A 6855-nucleotide genomic window follows, 5' to 3' on the forward strand; every position below is an offset into this window, starting at 1 on the left:
CCCCTCCCCCTCCCCCACCCCCGCCGTGGCTGGACCCCAGGACCGCACAGCGCGACTCCCACTCTTGATTCCGGACCAACATTTTCTTCCCCTCGGAATGGACACCCAGTCCGGGCTCCCAGGGACTGGCAACCGAGGGGGCCCTGAACACAGCTGCCACCAGGAACCCCCGTTCTCCACCCCTTCGCTTCCACGAAGGGCATAAGGAAAGCAGAGGCGCTCACGTTCTTTTCCAAAGCTTGGAGCGTAATGAACCCTAACGGAGATTTTAAGGAAGAAGAACATCACAGTCCAAGGAAATCATAGTATTGTACCAAACATGTACTTGTGTGCGTGTGTCTGTATGTGTGTGGCCCACGGTACTTTGGTTCCCACCAGGGGCAGTCCTTGTTATCTGTATTTGCAGGAAAAAGTCTAAGAGTTCCTCTTGCTCTGTGTCTAAGAAGTCATTTCCCCAGGGACAGCAGTTTTCAGAGGCGCTGACTAAGAGCTTCCTTAGAGCAGGGGGGACCTGTGATCCCTTCCCTCCAGACTGAAGCTCTGCAGTGTGCTGCACACGCCGCGGGGCCGGCCCGCCCGCGGCGTTGGTTTATGGGGCTGGTCCAGCGCCCAGGGCCGGGCCTGTCATGTGGAAGCAAGGCTCTGGTAATATTTGTGAAACGGAGGAGTGTGAGCTGTTACGTAATTTAAAATACTAACCTATGTGCCCCCAGAATCTCCTCTACTCCATAACCCTTGCTCCACCCCAAGTAGGCAGGCTCAGGGAGGCGTTCACTGCCTTGGGGTGAAGGAGTGAGCAGAAGGACAGGGGCTTGGGGGGCGCTCAGGGCAGAAACCGCGGATCCGGGCAAATTCCCTGAGCTAGCGGAGACTACGTAGGGAAGCACTCTCCAGTCGTTGCTAGAAGCCACGACCCGGGCAGAGAGCTGGCGGCAGAACCTCCAGGTATGTTTGAGGAAGCTGAGAGGTGAGACTGGGAGGTGGGGCCAAGGACATGGCTGTGATGGCCGCACTTCGTTGTTGAAGAACATTCCCTGTGAGCTAAGGGCAGCACGCAACAGTGGGCAGCCTGCCTCTGTGGGCCCAGCAGCAGAACGTCCCTAGGCCTGGGGCGCCTAGGGAATCAGTTAGTTGAGCGTCCGACTGGCTCACGTCATGATCTCAACTGTTGGTGAGTTTGAGCCCCTCGTCTGGCTCTGGGCTGACAGCTCAGAGTCTGGAGGCCGCTTCAGATTCTGTGTCTCCCTCTCTCTCTGCCCCTCCCCTGCCTGCACACTGTCTCTCTCTCAAAAATAAATAATAAACATTAAAAAATAAAATTAAAAAAAGAACATCCCTAGGGCCGTATGTGATACCCACACAGCCAGCGACCCCTCGACCAGTCGCCTCTCCATTGCTTAGAGTAGAGCAGCAGCCGGCACAGAGCAGCCATTCGATAACTATTGAATTAATGTATAGAGGTACTCAGTGAATATTTCTAGTTTTCTACTCTTTGTTTGAGTAAATTTTAACCCACTTTGTGTCTGTTACTCATTCATGAAACAGAGATATTCTAACACCCTCTCTAGAAACAGAGAAAAACAGCACCCACGTACCCTGCGAGGCTTTGTAAGGATGCTGCTGACACATAAGACGGGCTCCCAGAATCCGGCTATGTGCTGACTGGGAGAACAAGGCTCAGGGAGTAAAAGGAGAAAGTAAGTTAGAAGAATAAACATACAAGAGCCAGATGAGGCTGACTGTCATTGGCAGAAGAGTAGAGTGTAGGAGAGACTGGGCAGGAGGGAGGATATTGAAATATGAGCAGGATTGACATGAAAGGGATGGGGGGGGGCGCGGAGAGGGAATGAATGGTAGGAGAGGGGAATTCAATGAGCGAAGCACTTGAAGCAGGAATGAGCGTGGTGTGTTCCAGTTACAACAGACTATCGATCAGAAAGGCTGGAGCGGAGAGTTGATGTCAAGATCTACTCGTGAGACCAGAGAGAGGCGCCAGCCCAACTGTGAGACTTCTCAGTACCGAGTGTCGACCTGGCAAGGAAGCAGGCCCCATCACCTATGTTGTAGGGCCCGCTGCAAAATGAAAATTCAGATTTCCTCATTCCAGCATTGAGAGTCTCAACATAGAACGACAGAGCATTCAACCAAGCACAGGGTCTCCTGAATGCAGGGCCCAGGGCGACTGGCCAACTGGTACACCCACCAAGCCCACACTGGGTTAGAGCATTGAGAATGCATTGCATGGTTTTGAGAAGAAAATGCTGGATTGGAGAGGTGTATTAGAAAGGGAAGGAGTCGATACCTCCTAGGTGGTGGGGACAGGAAGTGGCAGGAGGGTACCTATCAGAGAATCACGGGACTTGTCACACATGTGTAAGAAGCCCATGGAGAAGGTTGGAAGTTGTAGGAATGGGATGGAGGGCATGTGTGATGTATTAGGAGGCATCACTGTGTCTAGGGGCCGAGCAGGGGGACAGCCCAGGCCCTGTGCGGTGACGTCCCGGCTCACACTGGGTCTGGGAGAAAGCTGGAATCCTGGAGAGAAAGAGGAAGTGTGGAAAAAGGAGCCGGTTAGGGAGTTTGGTGGGGAGTAAGCAGTCTTAGTCATGCTGAATATGAGATAATAAGGACACAGCCTCCAAGAAGCAATGCCCTGCTGACGGTGGAAGATGAGGAAGAAAGTTCAGGTTTGGAAAAGTAGATTTGAAAGAAGTGAAAAGTGTTGTATAATGGTTGAGGTTGTGAGGCCATGGGTGCAATTTCTTAGGAATCAAGTGGATAGATAAGCAGGGTGCTAAAAAACAGCTGAGTACTTTAAAATAATATTTTCTACCTCCGCTTAAAAGGAATTGGGCAATTAGCTGTGATGTTGGAGGTGGCAGCCTGGTGGAAGTTTTCTCAGTTGCTATTTCCATAAGGTGGTTATACAGAGTCACAAATCTGTTTTGATCCGTCAGTGATAAAACATGGGTAAAAAAAAATAAAGCTGATATCCTGGTAAAACTTATCGCCATTAACTGTCTAAGGGCCCTTGTGGCAGGTTCCCCCAATACTCTCCCTCCCCCCGCCTTTAATGATCCATTTATTTTTCAGGCAATTCTTTCAGGAATTTGAAAGTTTAAGCAGGGGTTACATAGAGAACTAACAGGAAATGTCTCATCTTTCCAAGTTTATTGTTGAGAGTGGCCAGATGTCATTTGTTTGTGAGTGGGAAATGGGAAGTTAGATCACAGAACGTGAAATTTAAAACTCTATGCTAAAAAAAAAAAAAAAAAAAAAAAAAAAAACGGAGATGGGGGGAGTGGAGAGAAACACACACAGGGAAGCCTCTTTGCCTCCCGTGACTTATGTTAACAGCGTAGTGGGGCAATGCTCACGAGCAAGACGCTAATATGAGAACATGCTTTACAGTCTGCAGGCATCACTCCCTTCGAGGTCTGTGTGCAAACAGCTGGTCTCCGCCTGGCTGGGCCAGGGTGTTTGGGAGCTCTCTGCGGATCTGCTGTAATTATAAACCCCACGAAGGGCCAGGAATGGAGGCCAATGTTCTTATTGGTCATCATGCCCCAGAATCAAGAATGAGAAAGGAACTTACAAAGAGTCCTTCGCTTTAGCACTTACTAAAGCAATTATACTGATTTTTTTTTCGATTATATTTTCAGCCTCTCTGGTTTAAACCCTGGGTCAAACACTTCCAGACTGTTCAGGCTGGCTGGCTCAGATCTGGCCCCTTCGACTGTCCCGGAAATACCCTCTTCGTCCCTTGCTGTTGCTACAGTGGGCTTTGGCAGGCTCCCTCTCCGCCAGGTGTTTTCCCCAACTGTTGCCATGGCAGCAATGTTCAACAGAGGTTCTGAGGGCCTTGGAATTGACAAGCCAGAGGTGGGGCCTGAGTTCCTGTCTCCAGTCCACGATTTGCTGATCCATCTGTCTTCCTCAGAGAGAGAGCACATAGTACAGGACTGTGCTTCCTTGGAAGATGACAGGCAACAGGCCAGGCCAACAGACGTAAATTTGGACATGCTTATCGGATCACTGGGCCAAACATGGGAAATGTAGCTGGAGGGGAAGATACAGAGCAAAGGGATCCAAGAGCAGCTCCAAGGCTCAGAACTTCTTGGCCAGTGTTGCAAAGAAAAAGAAAGCCCGAACCTACTGCTGGGCGTTCAAGGGCAACAGGAAAGATTCTCTGCATCCCTACCCCTCTCTACCACTCGAATTATTTAGCAGTTTTTCTTCCTTGAGCCCTGCCTAAGATCCAGACACCCCTACTTTAGTCTCTTCCTGGGATTAAATCATGAAGGCCTCATTTATGCAACTACTGAACTAGAGAACTGAGCCCATTGGCCAAGCTTCTTGGCCATAATGTCTACCTAGGCATTTACTGTCATAGTGTCCAAGGGCTGGGAAACACAAGAGATAAGCTAATTTTTTTAAATTATTGTGGTAAAATATAGATCTTCCAAGATTTACCAATGTAACCATTTTCAAGTGTATGATTCAGTGATGTTAAGTACATTCACTGTGTTATGCACCATCACCACTATCCATTTCCACAGCGTTTCGTGACCCCAAACAGAAACTCTGGGTCCATTAAACAATAACTCTCCATTCCCTCCCCTACTCCCAACCCCTGGTAAATTCTAGTCTACTTTATGACTTTACGAATTTGCCTATTCTAGGTATCAACACATACGTTTTTAAAAATAACTGTTGCTTTTGTGAAAATAACACGTGTTTTTTAATACATGCTCAAGGAACACAGGAAAGTACAAAGGCAAAAAGTAAAGGAGGGGTGCCTGGGTGGCTCAGGCGGTTGAATGTCTCACTCTTGATTTCAGCTCAGGTCATGATCCCAGGGTTGTGGGATCGAGCCCCAAGTAGGGTTCCACACGCAGTGTGGAACCTGCTTAAGATTCTCTCTCTTCTCTCTGTCCCTTTTACCTGCTTAGATGCATGCTGTCTCTCTCTCTCAAGTTGAAGAAAAAGGGGGGCAAAGGAAATTTACATCATAACATACCATTGTCAACATTTGCTGAACATTATCCTAGACACCTTTGTATACATATAGACTTATAGAACCATAAGAAGAAAAATGCACAGTCAGATAAACTTTATAAAAATGAGATTATTTGGGGGCACCTGGGTGGCTCAGTTCGTTAAGCGTCCGACTCTTGATTTTTTAGCTCAGGTCATGATCTCACACAATTCATGAGTTTGAGTCCCGCATCGGGTTCTGCACTATAAGTGCAGAGCCTGCTTGGGATTCCCTCTCTCTCTCTCTCTCTCTCTCTCTCTCTCTCTCTCTCTGTCCCTTCCCTGGTCGTGCTCTCATGCTCTGAAAATAAATAAATAGACTTAAAAAATAAAAATATAAAATAAAATAAAAGTGAGATGATTCAATACTTTGAGTTTTGAAGTTAAAAACTCAATTTTTCTTGAATTTAACAGAAGAAAAACTAATTGAAGTTATTACCAAATTTTAGATGAATTAGTTTTTACAGCAAAAATATTAACTCTGAAAAACTTGCTCATCATTAGTGAAAATGATGAAGATGGTGGGCTCCTTATGACCTGCTGATCATGTCCCTTTGGCTGCAGCAAGTGCAGCCCTGTGATGAGTGGCGGTGGAACCTGCACTTCCTCTGCCTGCCGCCCCACCCCCGCCTCCCCAGCTCCAAATCCCAGGTGTTGCTGGTTGATTATTACTTTTACCTCCTTAAGGTGATGACGTTTCAGGCGAGGTGTGGTGAGTGAAGTGAAGGGAAAGCAAGGGGACCCAGGAGGCTGGAGGTTGGTGTGAGTGGAGTGACGTCATAGCACCGGGGCCACGTGCTTGGAGCCTCCATGATCAGAGCTGAGTAACGGTACTGATGAGGACAGACGACTTGTTTGAGATCTTACTATGGGCCAAGCATTACGCTAACCAAATACCTTCCATGTTTTAAGTTCCTCGATCCTAACATGCAACCTGTGATCAATGCTGTTGGCTCGATATTTTATGATTAATTTTGTTGTACGGATAAGGAGCTGAGGTTCATGCGAGGAACTTTCCCAAAGTCACAATCTGTATTCTGTCCACTAAATCTATAGGTGAAAAGCCATTGGATCTACACCTTCAGCAAGGGGGCTCTTTCTAACAGGGGCCCCCGAGGAGATAGATGGTAGAGGGAGCAGTTGACCCTTCATGTCAACATGGTGCATCCTCTTGATTTCTCTAGTTTGCTCTCCTCCATGATGTTTCCATTTGACAGACGAGGGAGAGAGGTGACTTGACTCCACCAGGAACACAGCCCAGGAGTCAGTTCTGGGTCTTGGACTCAGTGCCAGCCTTCTTCTGCTCTGCCCCCTTCCTCACCCAGTGCTTTCTGATCTGGACAACAGTACTTGCCAATTTTAAAGGGGATTGGGGGTAGGATTCCTTCAAAAACAAATGAACTTCTGAGTTAACATCTTCTGTTAGATGTCATAATAAAGAAAATTCAAGGTTTTTGCATTAGTTTCCTAAAGCTGCTGGTAACAAATTCCCACAAACTGAGTGGTTTAAAATAATAGAAATGTATTCTTTCTCAGTTCTGGAGAACTGGAGAAATCAAGGTATCAGCAGGCTGCACCCCATGAAGGCTACAGGCAAGAATGCTTGCTTGTTTGCAGCTTCTGAGGGCCACTCATGATCCTTGGTGCTCCTGGCTTATAGATGCGTCACTGCAGTCTCAATCATCATCTTCATGTGGCCTTCTCCCGTCTTATAAAGACACTTGTCATTAGATTTAGGGCCCATCCTAATCCAGGATGATCTTTGGCAAAGACTCTTTTTCCAAATAAGGCTATGTTCCCAGGTTCCAGGAGGAAGTT

The sequence above is a fragment of the Crocuta crocuta genome, unplaced genomic scaffold, assembly GCF_008692635.1.
Source record: "Crocuta crocuta isolate KB4526 unplaced genomic scaffold, BGI_CrCroc_1.0 scaffold141, whole genome shotgun sequence".
NCBI classification, from domain to species: domain Eukaryota; kingdom Metazoa; phylum Chordata; class Mammalia; order Carnivora; family Hyaenidae; genus Crocuta; species Crocuta crocuta.